This window comes from Maylandia zebra, linkage group LG12 (assembly GCF_041146795.1).
Source record: "Maylandia zebra isolate NMK-2024a linkage group LG12, Mzebra_GT3a, whole genome shotgun sequence".
Taxonomy (NCBI): Eukaryota; Metazoa; Chordata; class Actinopteri; order Cichliformes; family Cichlidae; genus Maylandia; species Maylandia zebra.
Genome location: NC_135178.1, coordinates 24136364 through 24154305, shown reverse-complemented (window position 1 = coordinate 24154305; position 17942 = coordinate 24136364). Strand labels below are relative to the sequence as shown.

Here is a 17942-nt window from a genome sequence, read left to right as displayed (position 1 = left end):
AAAATACTTGCACTGTAGCTGCTGTGTTGTGTTATTCATTTTCTGTGAAACACCAGTCTACCTCTCATTGCGAATGACTCCACTGTGAGAACCTGCTTTTTTCCCTGATCTGGATTAGAGATGCTCATAAAACCATATTTTCAGTTGAGATCTAAATGACACGTCACTGATCTTTTTGCCGACTTCTACAATTCTATGAGCCTTTGCGATTGTGAGCCATTTAGATCAAATGGAAGCAAGAAAGGAAAGAAAGGAGGAAAGAAGTACAGTGGGTCAGGGCGAAGGAGCAGTGTGTTATCCATCTAGTAAAGTGTCCACCCTGTGAGTCAGCTTCCAGCTGCATACTGGATCTCCCTGTCGCTATGGCCCACAGAGCTATTTTTAGCATTGCACACCCACCCCCAAGCACAAGCACCCACACATATTATGCATACTCACAAGCAGATGCATACACACAGTAATACACAAGCAATCAGGCACCCTAATTTTTTTCTCTCTCTTCTTTTTGCAGCAGACAGATGAAAAGCTAAAGTGTGGAGACGCACACAAACAAAACAGTCTGTGTGACTCAGGAGGGATTGCCCAAATACTGAAAAGCCACTGGGGATTACATAGCAGTCATGATTTTATACCACGGCTGTTTAGGTAAAGACTAAGGGAGGTGAAGCCGGGAAGTATGAGAAGTCAATGTGGTTAAGGACACTGGAAAGCAAAAAGAGATGGGATTCAAGAAGAGAACTCCAGCCCGTTTGGTGACAGACTCGGATAAAGCTGATTTATAGCTGGTGAAAAGCACAGGGAAGTGATTTGTCAAAAGCAATTGTGATTACTTTAAGTAATCCAAAATTTAAAGACCAATCTGGTCTTGGACAAATCTGGTTAAAATCTTGCTAAAATTGCCATATGTTAAGAGAAGACATACATTCAACTCAATATCATGGATTACTTGATCATCAGTCATATTTTTGCTCTCACCATACTGTTGATGTGCACCAAAACTCAACTAAACTTTTTTTTTTTTACCTTTATGAAAACATATCAATCTACCTCTCAACTGCTTACTGCTTTGTATTTATGATACTGATAATTGATTATTGTTGATTACATATGTACATGATATAGTCTAAACACTCATCTGGCCAACTACTCAAATTAATATCCTGCTGTTTGGAAATCAATAAGTTTTTATCCACTTTGAGAACTAACTGTCTCAAAGTGTAACTAATCAGAATCCAGGAGGCAGGCAATGTAACTGCTTACTCAGTCATTATACGCCCAACTGGTAACACCTCCCCCCAGTTTTTGATTTAATAGGCTAAATCTATCAGCCATATCAAAGTTCAAAGAAGTTACGAGATCCTCCCTTTTCTCATTCAAAAGAGGGCTGCATGAAAAATCTGTCAAAACTTTATTTCAGTGCGTGTACACAGTGTGTGTGTGTGTGTGTGTGTGTGTGTGTGTGTGTGTGTGTGTGTGTGTGTGTGTGTGTGTGTGCGCGCGCTTGGGAGACCTCAGGCAAAACATCCCAGATGATGTTTCAGAAACCCTAAAAACCATTTAAAAGTAGAAGGCAGCTCATTTTCTTCCTTACTGCACCGCAGAGAGAGAAGGAGAGAGAGAGGAGAAGAAGAAGAGTGAGAAAGAGAGTGACCCAGTTAGAGAAAATTTAAATAGGGATTCCATTTAGAGGGCCACATTAATTGGAGCAGATGCCTTCTCAATTATTAAGAGGCCTCCAAGGGTGTTAGCACGAGCTAAATTTATCCCACACGGCTTTGACTGGGCTTGTCCAATCTCATACAGCATCTGCAGACAGAGGGAAGGAACGCGCATGGTGTTTTCATACACCAGTGTACACACGTCATAAGCACAGTTCACTCACACACACACACACACACACACACACACACACACACACACACACACACACACACACACACACACACACACACACACACAAAAGACCCAACTGGCTTGAGTGAGTCTCTTTATACCCAGTGTTTCCAGTGATAGAGATACACATAAAGAGTACAATTTCTAATGCAGACAAGCACACAACTACAATCAAACTACAATAAATTAGGTATTTGATAAAGAAAAAAACACCTTCTAAAATATTCTCCAAGTGAGTCAATTGCCCAATTCTACAGCTCGCCTCCACCCATTTGAGCCACAAAGGCTTTCAACAGCCACTGAAATGAACCAAGAGGCAGAAACTAGTTGCATAAGAATAAAACACTAAAACTGTGATAGAACCATGGACAAAAGGAGAAAGAAGGGAGAAAGAGAAAAAAGATGCAGACTCAAAATGAAAGATAGCCCAGCACCATTTCATCAATTTATTAATAACCTCTCTTTCTCTTGTGCCATAAAAAAAGACTGAGGAGAGTCAGAAAATGACAAGCACAAGCCTGACATGTAGATGATGAGGGATTTTGGTGACCAAAGATGAAACAAGGCGTCAGTTCCTAATTAATTCATCATTATGTATTACGTTGCTTGGTGGCCACAAGCTGACGAAAGGAGATGTAAATAGTACGTCATGAGAATTAACCTAACTACAAAGATCATTCCAGGAAAAAATTATTCTTTAACACAGTCTGAACTCACGTAGGTAGTGTTTAAGAATAGTTCTCCAGGCTTCTTAAAGGACATTTCAAAGCTTTTCTTTGAGGTCCAGGCTCTCGGTAGCCAGTACATGACTGATTGTGTTCCACTGTCTGCTTCCTTATCCAAGAATACTCGGTACACTCTTACTGTTTTGGCAATGTGTTTAGGAATCACTACCATGTTGACAGGGAAGTTGTTTCCAATCAGACACTTTACAGAATGTATGGTGCCCAAAATCGGACGGTACTTTTCTGCATTCAGATCTCCCCACACCTGGTTTAAATGAACCTCCAAACCATGACAGAGCCTCTACCATGTTTTACAGATGACTGTAGACACTCACTGTTTTACCCATCGACTGACCACCTCATTACATAATAATGGCAACCAAAAATTACAGCTCTGTGATTCCTCTTTAGCTCACTTGGTTGATCATGTGAGCATATCCCATGACTGAAGACTAAATTGAGCAGCCTTGGTTCAAGTCCAGGGCACTTTGTTGCATGTCTCTGCAGTCTCTGTCTCCCTGCTTTCCTATCCTAATCTCCTAAACAGACCTGTCCCGGTTTTCAGTCTAGTTTTGTCTAACTTTGTGTACCCCAGCCTTTTCTCCCTGTTTTTCTCCCTTATGGACAGCTTCTTCACAGCCAACTTCCATTGAGACCATTTCTGATGGGGCTTCAGTACTAGATAGAGAATTGGAGGATTAGATGCATTTATCATATTTCTACTTTTGTAATCACCTTGTGTACGCAACTTTATGTCTTCACACTTTCAGCTAATGTGAAAAATTATGTGTTTTTGTGATAGGCTGCTTCTAACAAATCACCTACAGATGCTATTTAAAATGGGTTCTTTGCTAAGTTGTATGCTATGTGTATACACAACACTGGTTGTGAGTTAGGTGCCTTTTGAATGAATGATTCATAGTTCAGTGTTAAGTGGCTTAAGAAACGTTCTGGACTGGACTACAAATGAGCGAAAAAGCAGTCATTGTTCATAGGAAAACTTTGAATGACCTTCAGGAAGCCTGGAAAAGTATTATTAAGAAAGTTTGACTCCTTAAAAGAAATATTTAAAGAAATTAGGAATGGTTTGAGGTTTTTCCCCAGTATGTATGTGAAAAACAAATGGATCCCATTTCTGAGTTTCTAGGGGTGACCTTTGAGTCCTGTGTCCATTTTTCCTTGGAAGAAATAGATGTTTCCAGCTGTGTCATATGCTACATACAGCAGCTCAGCCAGGCTAGTTGGTAATCAGCATCAGAGAGAGTCACCGGGGTTATAGCAGACTAGTGTCATTTTATATGAAACTGACTAAAGCAAATGGGGACCACAAAACTCTTTCAAATGGTGAAGTCAACTGATGCTAATGTCTGTAAAACGCTTTATATAAAAAAAAAAAAGCACACACCCCCCAAAATCAAAGTGGTTTGTCTGAGAGAACAGCAGCTAATCAAAAGCCAAAAATATCTGTCAACGACTAAATTGTGTTCTTTGCTAATAGCACACCATGGGGAGTTCAGTCAAGGTTGTTAGAAGCCCTTTCTTATTAATAACAAGAGTGGAATTAGAAATATTTTCCAAGTCGAGATGAAACATCTGTGCCTCATGCTGTTCTTATTCAGAAAATGAGGTGAGCTGCCATACACTGAGACCCAGAGCATGATGTGCAATTTAATGTTAATTTTCCGCCTATTCACTCCACACTGCTCATTACATAGACAACTGGTACACCACCTAGATTTATAGAAGCTAATTAATCTGTGCCAAGGAGGTGAACACAAAGACAGGGCATATGTGCTCACACATGAACACACAAACACCTGGAAAATTTACATTAGATAAGAAATCCAGATAGTTGCGTTAGTAATGAGGCCAATTTGAGTCAATGTTTGAATGTGGGAATCAAAGTTTTCTAGGTTCTCTCTGGCAGCTGTTAAAGGTAGAAACAGAAGGAAATGAATAGTTTCTTTTTTACATTGACATGACTGCCTTTAACCCTTGTGTGGTGTTCGTATTTTTGTTACTCAGCCAGTGTTCATGGGTCTGGTGGACCCGCTAGAGTTTTGGCTTTCCAAATTAACACTATCAAACAATTTTATGTTAAATTACTCAACAGATGTTTACTTCATCCCAATTACAAGAGATATGAACAGCAAACATGGTTAATTTTTTCCCTTTACCTTTGTTAGATCACATTTATGAATTAATGTGCTTCTCGTTTTTCTTTTATATAAAATGTTATAAATAAATCAGTTATAATCAAGTGGAGTGAGTGGAAAGACACAACACATTTACACGTGAAAAAATAATTAATTGTTTAATTTTTCTTTTGAAAAAAACTGAACACGGGTCTCACAGACCCGAACACCATACAAGGGTTAATCTTTAGTCTTATTCTACTTCTACCCGGAAAGACATTTTTTAGTATGTCAAACTTTATCTCTCTCTTTTTTCCTGGCCTGCTACTGTCTTCCCGTCTCTTCCAGTCTATCCCTTCCTCTGATATCGAAAGGGCATCCAGCAGAATAGGGAATAAGGACAAAGTCAACAAATATCTGGGCCATTCAGTCCTACTATAACACCAACTGTCAATTTTCTCTCAAGTTCTCATCTCGACCTTGACCCATTCCCCTGTGTCCTGCTCAACTGCCCTTCATCGCTCCCCTCCTCTTCAATTTGCCTCTCCTACTTCCCATTTTGGAATGATTGATGGCCATGATGCTTTGCTCTTGAGCAGTTTATTAACTTCATAGAGACAGGCTAGATAGACAGCAGACCTCACACTGTCTCACTTTTTTTCTTATCTGTTCTAACACTTACTACTCTGGCGCTGTCACTCTACTGGTCACCCTGACCTCTGTCTTCTGCTTCCTTTTCCTCCTATCTATCCAAACTTGACAAAAAAAAAAACAGCTGTGGATGATGTTGTTTAGCATATTGATATATATCCTAACACATATATGTGCTCGGTATATGCTCGCCTTTCCCATTTGAGTGAGTACCGTGGTCATAAACATGCTTTATGTTGTCATTACTTAGTGGGAAGTAGCAGACGCACTTCATGTGAAGAATCAGTTGAGTTCAGGGGATGTGAGTTACAGCGAGGTAGAGGTAGATGCCTGGACATCTCGTACATACATGATGTGCACATCCTGGCTGAACAAGCCGCTATACATACGGCCAAGTTCACACACCATTGGCCACGTAATGGCATGTTAGGCAGGCCCAGGGGCATGCTGACAGGCTGTACTGTGGGTAGATGGTATTACTTTATCTCCCCATTGTTCTTGACCTTGAAACTATAAACATACAGTATCGAATATAAGAGAGGAGGTTTTTTTTGTTTGTTTTTTCAAGATTTTAACTTAATGAACAAGTGCCACTTTTTCTAAGCTATGGCCAGCACAATGTTTTCACCATCTACATATCATAGTTGAAGGGAAAAAATATGCATAACCCAGAAAAAATAATCTGTTTTTTTCTGTGCCTTAAGAGTTGGGTTTGATTTGTTTTACATTAAATCTATTTTATAATTTGCATGTTTTTACTTTGAAAATTGCTGCTTTATAGTATTTGTAGATGGCTTTTACTTCCTATCCAGGTCTCCCTTATCAACAAATTAACCAAATCTCGGCAGTCTACCACTTCAAAAGAGAGTACTAGAGAGGAGCATGGGAAGGAGACAACAACAAAGGAGCAAGACAGCAGAGACACTGACAGAAAATATACGGAAATTAATGTCAGTGTTTTAGGGATTAAAATATTGCAATGAAAGCTGGATGCAGAGAGCCATGGGAATCATCCGAGTTGTCTCCTTTCTGTACCAGAGGTCAGCGCCGTCCGCTGTGGAGTGGACAGCAAGTTACTGTTATAACAAAGGATCGGACCTGCCCCGTAAATCGAGGATCTTTAGCACGGTTGTTTTCAGAGGCTGTGGTGTCTAGCACATAGCCAGTTTCTTCTCATAAATTCAGACTATTTCTATTTAACTTTTATTTATTTGTTTAACCTGGGCTCCTTTTACTGACTTATTTTTTAGTGTAATTAAAATCTTAATTGATTTTTGGGTTTCTATTGTAAATACTTTTTTCAATAGTTACTTTGGTGTTAGCAAGGCTTCCTTGGTTTGCCACCCCTCCTTTAGTTGCTCTCCACCTGAATAAACAAATGAATGTAATTTTTTATAACATCCAAAATACCACACCTGTCATTACATCACATATGATCATCCCAATAGAACCTACTTTTCAGCCCAGCATGACAGCAACAAGAGGTGGAATGCTACCAGTTGTTAATAGTCTTCGTGGCACGTAAGGGGGTTTTCGAGAGAAATGGTAATAGGAATCATGGGCTATGGCCAACCTGACATAGGCCATATTGCAGCTCAGGTTAGAGGGAGTGAATAAAAGAATGAGGTATCAGAAAATGTTTAAAGGAAAAGTCATTAACAGATTTATGGTTGGATTAAAAGAACATTGAGAGAGAAGAATAAAATCGAAGTGAATAGCATTAATTAAAGAAGACATTTAAAAGAACTGTTTAATTTTCAAGCAACTGACAATACAGGATGACATAAAGGAAATAAAGAGGCACATTAAACTGATAAGTTTAAGCCTGTCTAACATAAATCTCTAAATCTTAATGTAGCTCTGACAAGTGTCCGTTCCACTTACTGACTGCATGGATATCTTTAGGTTCCTGTAGCACGCATACAGGAAGGAGTGACTAGAAAAAAAGAAACATTTTTCTGTCTGCCAATTTTTGCCTGTTTGCAGCCGTTCTGCTGGCTTGCGCAGTCCTTGCAATCCGCTGTGAGTTTCACCAACAAGCTGTTCATCACCCACAGGACTCCTGCTGTAGGATTTCTTTTTTTCCCCCTTTTGCATATTAAAAAACTGCCACACATAGGAAAAATAAAAAGAGAATAAAAAGTGTCCTTACATAACAGAGAGCAGCATTAATATCCAGATCAGTGAAGTTACTTAAATCTTTCACCTGGCACATCATGTTCACTCAAATGACAACAGAATCTATTTTTTGCAGTATTTATTAGTATGCCACATATGTTGCATCGACTGTTTCTGTTTTTGTGCAGCTGCGCTAAGCCTTTTTTGTGTACGCGAATGAGACTCGCCCACAATTTTTCCCTATAGATCGCCTGGTGCATCACTTTGAGTTCTGCGGATAAAAGCTTTTGTCAAACAGCATATATAATCATATAACTAATCCATTGGAGACATGGCAGGATTGCAAGCTTCCTTTTTTTGTCCAGTACACAGAGAGAGGTAAAAGGTTCTATTGAAGGGAAAGCTCAGTTCACTCTGCTTGGTCTGCAGAAAAGGTGAGAAAATAAGAGCAGGACAGGCCAAAGAAAAAAAAGAAGAATGATTATGTGAGGTTGATGCGTGTGATTTAGACCTGTACCTCTTTTACGACTTTGAGTCAGTTGCATGACCCCCTGCTGGAGATCCCTTACACCCCCCGCTTCCTTCTTCCTTGCCTCTTCGATTTCTTCAGACTTGTTGACTCCATATATCAGCACTTCATCACTCTGCTTTCACTTTGTAGGGAATCGCTCAAGCCGACCATGCACCTCCCCGAGTCCTCTCCCGACTTTCCCTTTGTTTATTTCTTGCTTACAAATCTTTTTCACTTTCAGTTTCGCCTTCTGAATCCTTTACAGCTCCTGTCTATGTTAATCATCCTTCAATCTAATGGGTCCCATGTTTTCTTTGTTCTCATCTCCTCTATGTACTACAGAAAAACATTTGCTTGTTTGCTGTTTGTTGTTTTTTGCATTTTGTTTTCCTTCTGATGCCTGACTCTCTTCACTTTACACCTACTTTGTCCTTCTACTTGTCTGAAGCCCTTTTTTTCAAATAAACCCGGAACCTCTTCTCTCTCTCTCTCCACACTAGAGCTACTATTCCAAAATTAGCATGCAAGCTTGAAGTTTAAATAAAACTGGACTTGTTTCTGCATGCAGACCACCAATCACTGCAAAAACAAATAGCAAGAACAATTTGTCATGGTTTCCAACAGCATTAACAATAATTGCTGGTTTTATTTCCTGCCCCTTGTTACTGTTTTAAAAAAACAAAGAGTATTTTAAGGATTTAAAAGAGGGCATTTTTTTGTTGTTTTTTTTAGTTGTTGTTGGGTTTTTTTGTTGTTTTTGTTTTGTTTTTCTTTTCTGCTAAGAAGCCGAGGATATACTGCATAACAAATAGCTGATTTTCTTGTTTGAGTGCAACTAGCCAAACAGGGAACAGCCACTGAGACAGAGAGTTACAGAGACAGGCAGTGAAAGTGGACAGTGTGTCCTCTGTTTCTTAACATAAAACTCATTGCTGCAGCACAAATGTGATCCCCTTAAACAGATTTTCAGTTATAGTGTCCTTATTTTCCCCTGAGTTACCGATTCTGTCACTAGTTAGCTAACAAAAACTAATGTAAGTCTATTAACTGCAACCAACCACGTTTCTTTTCTTTTTTTTGCCTGTCCCGTTTGGCTCTTTTGCCGTCAGAATTATTGTCTAAAGGCGAGGAAAGATGCCCAACGGATTTACTTTACCAAATTGACCATCCCAGCCTTGCCGTAATTGGTCTATTTGATTCACCTTTTATTGTTTATTTTATTTATTTTTTATTTTCACTTGCTAGATACGGGACAGACTTGAATGAGGAAAAGAAAAGGGAGAAAGGAAGAGGGGGAAAAAACAGCGGAGAAGAGGGACGGGGATAAAGGGCAAAAAAAACAAAAACCAACTAAATAAGCAGACAAAAAAATACATATATCAATCACCTGGATCACCTGTTGAGAAAGAAAAAAGAAAACAAGCAGAAGAAAACAAGAGCAATACAATAAACAACATCACGATGATATATGGGAATATAACAGTAAATACTAAATATTAAACATTATTGTGCAGCACGTAATATCGACAGCACACAGTGTGCTTTGAGGTAGGAGCCAAAAAGGGTGTAGTTTGTGGGTGTGAGCACCCGTGTGTACACCTGTGAGCATGAACGCGCTTGTTTTTAAAAGGTTCCTTCATGTAATGATCTGCTAGAGGGTGTGGGGAGCCACAGCCCCGTCCTCCAGGGCATGAAGCAGGTGTGGAGGAGATCAAGACTCCAGAAATCCAGAGGCCCTAAGAGGGCATTTGAACTCCTAGGGTCGAAGTTGTCTGCTCGAGCAACCACCCGCAATAGTATCTGTCAGTGTTTTGATCCGACTTTGTTTTTTTAAATTGGTGAAACAGCCTTTGGTTAGTATTCTCTCTAAGTAATTCAGGATTCATTCACAAATCTTTCCCTCTTATCTCAATGTAAGCTGTGCAAATACTGTCACATCAATTATGATATGCTTCAGCTGCTAAAATAAAAATGCTGATTTCTAGTTGCACTGAATGCTGTTGAATACAGTTCTCTTAGCTCGTAAGCAACAGTAAACTGGTAAAAATGACAAATAAACCAAAAAACAACAAATGCGTGCTTTTTTATTTCAATATACAAATAGAAATCTCATCAAAAAGTATAATAGATTTTCAAACACACAGACAAGTACAGTCACCAACAACTCTATTTACCTTTTTTTGGATTAGGAAGTAACCCCAGAAGAAAACTTAAGACATATTTATGTTTCTTTGCATGACTAGTCATATGTTATAACAGCATCTGTTAGAGGAATGTAGGGGGAAAGCTCTCCTCTTTTCTCCACATACTGCACCTGTGTAGCTGAGTACACCGTGCATCGTATCTTCCCATTAACTTTTTTCTTGTTTTCTTGCCTCTCAGTTTGTTCTTTTCTTATTGCTTTAATAAATATATAATTAAAAATAAAATGGTTGGGGCCTAGTGGTTTGAACTTCAGTAGTGTTAAACCTCCCCTTAGTTAGCTGCAGCTGCTTCACCAGAGGTGATTACAGAACAAATACGTGTGGAACAGAATGCTGAACTGAATTTGGCTTCTTTGTGGAATGATCATGCATTCTTCAACTATGTTATTCATACCTGACCTATTTCTGGCAAAATCATGCAAAGTATGATTGCCTGGTTGAGCTGGATTTTCTTATCCCCCTTTTCACAGAGCTTCTTCACAGCATTTCAGGGTGCAGGCAGAAGCATTTAACATTTTCTGATTCTTCTTCTGATTAAAAAATGGTTATGTATGATGCAGATTTAACTCCAGAAAGATCCGCCCTACAGTGTTCCTTCGTGCACTGATGAATGATTTCATCAAAACACACACACACACACTCAGTACCTATAATGGATCATGGGAGCCTCACATGGAGTCTCATTTGACCAGTTTGTATAAAGAAAGTCAAAAGTTGACATGGCACCATGAAGTGCTTTTCAGATGCTAACACCCCCATTTAGTACTGATCTTCTGCAGCAGCTACCTTTTTAGGCGCTGGTTACATTTGCACACATTCAAGCGTAGGATCAACCCACAGCAGTCTTCTGTGGGCAGCTGAGCTATTCCACTAGAACTGCTGAGGGTTAAGTGCCTTACTCTAGGGCACCACTGCGGCAGAGGAGAGAGCATATTTCATTCAATTTCCCCTCCTAAGACTTTCCCCCTTAGAAGTTTAAGGCTTTGATTTAGAAACCTTTATGCTGCAAGTGTTCTTGATGTAAAATTGATTTCACAACAGCTCTGGATAAAAAGACAGAGAGTTCAATAATCAATGCAGCATCAAAAATTGTAAGTAATGGCAGTAATGGAGAATTTCAGAACCCCTTTTCAAATGTGATGCTAGTCAAGGGATTTGAGAGAGTAAACAGCACTGTTATTCACTAATAATGGAGTTTATGTTTATGTTGGTCCAACATTAATTCCTTTAACAATGTCATTATACAGCAGATCTATTTGACATCAACCCTTATTGTGCCAGTCCTTGTGTCAGCATGATGCATGTCTGTGTCCTGTCACAAGGGAGTGGTGGTGAGTCCACACCCCTCAACACATGAGGGGTGTGGACTGTGATTTATGTGCTTAATAATGAAAGTAAACCACAAGTATAATAAGAAGCATTACAGGTGAACACTTTTCCTTCTTTCTGTGGGGATTTCTGTGAGGAACCACAGAATCACTGAACCAAGTGCTTCTGCAGCTTTAGGAGATACTGCCGAGCTCCAGTTCTCTGCAGCAAAGGCCCTGATGAGTAATGAGGTTTGAAATTGTGATGAAACAAAACCAAGTCTGGTGCCGCTTCTTGTAAAAAATTTAAATGTCCTCATCCTGCTAGCAGTTTTTTAAAAGGGTGCACTGCAGTTTCAAAGTTAAACCGTTATAATGCGGCAATATTAAAGACATTTTTTTCCCATAAAGTAAAGAAGACTAAAGAGGTACTCTCTCGTTATGACTCCCTCACTTAACCACTTACTTTCTGTGCCTGTTGTTTTGGGCATCTATATGAGCAAGTGACCAAATTATTTATTTATATTTCATATATTTGACAGTTTTTGAGGCAGAGGGCTTGAATGATTTTTAAAGACCTATAGTAATAAACCAGTGTGTTGAATATCTTTTTGGCCAAGATATCAGGATATGTTAAGAAAAAATAAGGTTAGATTACTCAATGAGAACTGGGGAGTTATGATGAAGTTGTTAGAGTCCATTCAACCACTGAGGTCAAACGCAGCGGTATGAGACCGGTCCATAATTATGAAAAACACAAAAAAAGAGAGAACTAAAGTGACAGAATAACTCTGAATACTTAATTCAACTGTAATTTCATTAATTATTTCCACTTCAGCCTATTCGCCTAATGTGTAAGTTTGTAAGTTTAAGGACATTTCAGGAAAAGTTAGAGGGGCACAAGTGCACCTGGCACACACCGCAATCCCACAGCTATCAACACTATCTCCCTGTCCTTCAGACAATCTAAGGCAGCTTTATGAAACTTTTAAAAGCCATAATTTCTTTGAAGTGGAAACTTGTTCTGTCAATGGCTTTGTATAATCCCACAGTTCACTTGCTTGCTGTACTGTGAAAAGAACGTTTTTTTCCTGGAGATAGGGAGTGCCTCCATCCATACAAAGAGCTCAGTACTCCCTTTCTCTCCTTCTCCCTCCACCACCGCGAGCACACAAACAAATGCACTAAAGCGCACGTTCAATAAAATATATCATTTTCCCCCAGGTTTTTACCTTCACAGCCATGTCTTCTGCTTTGTCCACTCTGACCATTTTTTGTTTCTCCCACGTGGTATTACTTGGTCAACCTGATCTTATAAAACATTCAGAGACTGTTTACATGCACCAAATCACCCTGCATGCATTATGCAGGGAAGCAAGTGGTGTAGTTCTCAAGTCTCCTTCCTTTCCGCTCTTTGCACTGCACCTATCCTCCCTTTATTTCCTAGAACACACAGTTTTTCCTGCATACATGATTTTTTGCCAAATAAATAGGAGAATTATGATCAAATTATATTAGACAATTTAGGTTATCAAATGTTCAGAAATAACAGACAGCAAAGACTCATTGCCTATTTTACATGGACCAGTCTTGATTGTTTTTGCATCTACCCCACAAAGGCCCATCCAGAGCCAGGGAACAACCCTAACAGCATCTCATCCTTTTGGCCTTTTCCCACTTTTAGAATTTGAATTTCAAAAAGTCTTGAAAACTTGTGCTCTACCATTTCCTATTACCCACCCCTACTTTCTGTCTTCACATATTTGCGTCTTCCTTTAATGCAATTACGCTTTCAGTGGCCCAAGGTAGAGGTGAAAAGTTGAACTCTTAATACTGCTGCATCAGGAAGAGCTACCAGCACGAGCTAAAACACTCCCTGAGCTTGATCTGCAAATCAGTTTTTCTCTTTTTCCTCACTTTGTTGATCTCCTTCTCGAAGCCTAAATCTTTTCCTTATCTCTGTTCTGTTTATCGCGCTTACTTTTTCTGTGTGTCTATGTCAGCAAGTCCTTTACCTATATATTGCTGTCTGATATTTCGGCTTCATGACTTGATTTGATCTTCATTTGTTCATCCTTATCTCTACTTTGGCTCAAACTATTACCCTGTGTAAACAGCACAATGTGAGCTATGTCAATGACAATAGACCCCCACAGCCTTCAGGCTACAGTTTATCTTAATGGAGTTCCTCTATATGTGGAGCTTAAAATATTTGCTTTTCCAATTCTCTGCGATTGATTTTTGTAATGTTTAGGTCAGTGAGTAACGTTAGTAGACGAATTTTGAAAATAATTGTGTTTTATTGATGATTATTAATAGTTGAATAACTGAAAGGAGAAAAAAAAAAAGGGGGGGGGGGGGGGGGGGGGGAGAAATCCTTGGCCAAAATTAATGTATGAGGCTTCAGCTGAAAAGTACCATGTGGCTAAAACACAACCTAACACTGACCTTAAATGACACCAACCAGACAGACAGAAGGTAAGGGCGGATGTTAACCTGAACTCTAGAGAATAGAGCAATTATTCATGTTGATTGTTGGCTACAAATTATAACACAAAACAAAAATTCTTCCACCATAATTATAATTCAATGTCCAAACTTTTAATGGAAAGATAGTTGAACTGATCAGAGAACCTCTTTGTAGCGAGACAAACCTGAATCACATGGGCACATGAAGTTTGGTACAACCTGCTCTGGAATGCAATTAAAATGGTGAATATAATAAATAAAATTCAACAGTAGCCAAATAACAATGTTGCCAACTAAGGTTACGTAACATTTGTTCTTAAGCTACGTAAGCAAAGTGCAACACTCTGAAGAGTGTTACAGAAACATGATGCTGAAATGTGTTACAATCCATAACAGATTGCTTAAAAATAGGTGGGTCCAACTTTTTGTTTAAGTTTTTTTATTCTCTGTGTCAGTCTGGTGTACAACCAACTGAAATGCTTAATTTATTTATGCATTGTTCCCTACTCATGCAGTGTACTTTGATCTCTGATTCCGAAGTGGCTAGCTATCAGGTACGTGACAGCTGTCGCCCCTTTCCCAAAATCCCTGAGTGATGGCTCTTGATGCACTGGAACCAGCTTCACTCCACTCCCTGTGAAGCTCCCCCAAGTTCTTAAATGGACTTTACTTGACAGTCCTCTCAAGACTGTGGTGATTACTGTTGCTTATGCACCTTTTTCCATTAAATTGAAAACCATTAAATGCCTCAATACAGCACCCAGCAAATACCCAGCTCCTACCCTAGACAACTGTTGAATCAGCAGTCTACTGACTAAACTAAGTGAGAGATTCACAATATTACACACTATTTATACAATTTACTTGAATCCATAGTGTCTGGTATCAATTCAAGGTCTTCAAATCCCATTTCTAGCAGAACTATTAAAACATACCAGGGAGTCTGGGGACATTTAGTCCAAGAAGACTATGTCCTACACCTCACTTGCTGATGGGACTGTACATTGTTGTAGCCACAAGGCAGTTGGTGTCTCTGATGGGGGTAGATGAGTGTACCAGATGAGATACACTGAAGGAAAGTGAAGGAAGCGGTTAAGCTGAAGGAAAAGTTCTCTTGAGCTTTGAGATAGCTGACAGGTTCTGGCAGGCAAAGCACAATGCATCTCTGGCAGTAGTTAAAGCAAAAACTCCAGTGTGGGAAGAGTTTGGTGAGGCCATGGAATTAGACTTTTGATTAGCCTCAAAGCCAGTCTGGCAAACCATCAGGCGACTCGGGAGGGGACAGTAGCTTCCATCTTACACTGTCTGTAGTTGGGATCAGGTTATTTTCAGTTTTACAAAAAATACAATAAGGTGGTGGAAGTAATATTTCAAGTATCTCCTCAAACCTGTTGACAAAGTTTCTGTTATGGAAACAGATTTTGGGAACAAAGGGCATGACTTGGTTACTACTGGGGGCAAGTTCATTGAGGTAGTTAAATAAATGTTCCTAGGGGACCTACCACCTTTTGGGCAGTTGAGATTTACCTGTAGTTCTTTCAAGTTCTGGTTGTTGTGGGGCTATCTGGGTTGACACAGCATCACTCAGACTAAGATGTGATTTATAAAAACAGAACACACAAATTTCTGATTTGAAGCTACACTTTTTCCTCTCTTTTGTTTTATAACTAATAATAGTTTTAGCAAAAATAATACAGAATGGATGGCAGCTGTGGTAATTGTGCTCCTCACTGCCAAAGCATTAATTTGTTCCTTGGTATCAATGAGAAAACCTTCACATGAAAAATCTAACTGCAGCAATCATTGCACTGACCTCAACTGACTCAGAAAGAAGGAAGAGAGAGCAAGAGTTGACTCATTAGATATTTTCTATCTATCTGATGCTGGATTATGGCAGTCTCTCACGTTACACACAAGTGAGATCAGTAATTTCCATGCACAGACTTACAAATCTGCATAGACAAACTCTTTCCATACACATTCACACTTTGTCCTTGGTGTAAAAAAACATTACATAAATCTCTCAGTGGGGAGGCTAACACAAATGCACTCGTGCACAAACGGATGTGCATGTAGGCGCAGCCCTAGATATCAGATTGGGTCATGGGAGCCCCAGATAAATGCAAACTACTAATCAGGCCAACCAAAATAGAGCTCATCATCTTTAGGTTGAAATTAGGCTGAGACGAAGGTTATCTTTGGCTGTCCACTGGGCAATCACAGGGAAAAAAAACCATTCACACTAGAGAAGCATCGATGGTGTCAGTTCAATGTGTCTGTACTGTGGCAAGTAATTACATGATCTCTATCAAACTGCCAGTTTTGCTGTGGCCTTCAGGTGGTTAACACGCACAAAAAGACAAAAAAAAGTCACTCACTTCTAATAAAGTGTTATGCAAGAAAAATGTAAATAATGTTTAAGAAAAACAAATTATTCTTTAAATAAATGAAATAATAATCTGACTGTGAAATCTTGCAACTTGAAAGCAGGTACAAGCACCTTACTACGATGATGTTAAATGCGAACATCCTTGGAGGCGCTGATCATTTTGAAAACATTCACAAAAAAGTTTTTCCAAGTCTGAAGTAAGTGATAATGTATTTGCAAGTCTTATGTGTTGAGCACTCTTCTTCAGACTGCTCTAAACACTGTCAGAGTTTTCCTTCCTTTCTCTCCGGAGCTGTATATAATAGCAATGGAAAGAATATCCATAATTTGATCATCTCAGGCATACAGCTCTGAGAGCACAGGAGCCCCCAACTCCAGCTGCTTAGATCGCTTTTTTGAGAGGGGTAGTCAATCAGAATGGTCTAGAAACGAGCAGAAGCTGGTACACAACAGCAGCAAAGTGCAGTCGTGAATGTCTATATGACCGTGAACAGCAGATTAGTACATCGCTTTAGATGTGGTAGTGTTGCAACATAAAATATGCCCAATTTTTCATAAATCAGTCCTGTTGCAATTTATAACAGGACTGTAGATCATCTGTGTTCTATAAGGGAAAATGAAAAACGTAAATGGATATTAGGAGTAGAGACGGACCTATCCGATATTACATATCGGTATCGGTATACTGACCTAAATTACTGGATCGGATATCGGAGAGAAATAAAAAATGTAATCCGATCCGTTAAATATCAAAAAAGCACCTCACAAAACTTGCAACACGCCTTAACTCGCCTCATAACCTTAGCACGTCGAAGCAGTATGCGTCACGTGATAGGGCGGCTGTGGCGTGCAAGACCTGTCGGTGGTCTGGTTGAGCATTTGGAGCTTTGCTGACAACCCAGCATTTCATCTCCGACAAAGTTATCCCCGAGAGAAGTAAAGCAAGTGTGTAAGTCCATGCGACTGCCTCTTCTCTCTCCCTCCCTCTCCTGCTGCTACTTCAATCATGAAACTGATCAATGATCAGCTGATCGGCTTTTCTGTCGGGAGTCCGTCTCTCTTGTTTGTTTATTGCCCACTTCGCACCAGAAGGAGGAAACCAGCAGCTGAACAACAGCAGCACGTTTAAGCTTGATAAGCTGTTAGAATTTATTTAATATTACTTTCTACACCAGGATCCTTTTCTACGTAGCTGATGGCTGGTAACTGAGCAGGGGCGGATCTAGCAAAGTGTAGCCAAGGGGGCCGATAGGGCATGAACAGGGAAAAGGGGGCACAAAGACATACTTTTCTTTCTTAGTCTCATTTAAAATGTCTAGCTTTTAATAAATAATTATCCAAATCTCACACCCAAAGTTTTAATCTGATGAAAAATGTATAGAAGTCCATTACTGTATATAGTTAACTATTAAGTCTAATATACCCTAGTAAGCTATACTACTTTTTTATTCTTTTCTATTTTCTATTTCTATTACCATCAGCTATACCACCATCTGTGCAGTCTGCAATTCTGTGGAAGAAAGATGCTGAATCTATTTAA

The 17942-nt window shown here is 39.4% G+C and overlaps 1 protein-coding gene across 4 annotated transcripts in view; it reads right to left on the bottom strand.

The window, feature by feature from the left end:
• The window catches only part of grid2 (glutamate receptor, ionotropic, delta 2), a 558936-nt gene that overhangs the window by 481987 nt on the left and 59007 nt on the right, over positions 1 to 17942 (bottom strand). The gene's annotated exons all lie outside the window — the stretch shown is intronic.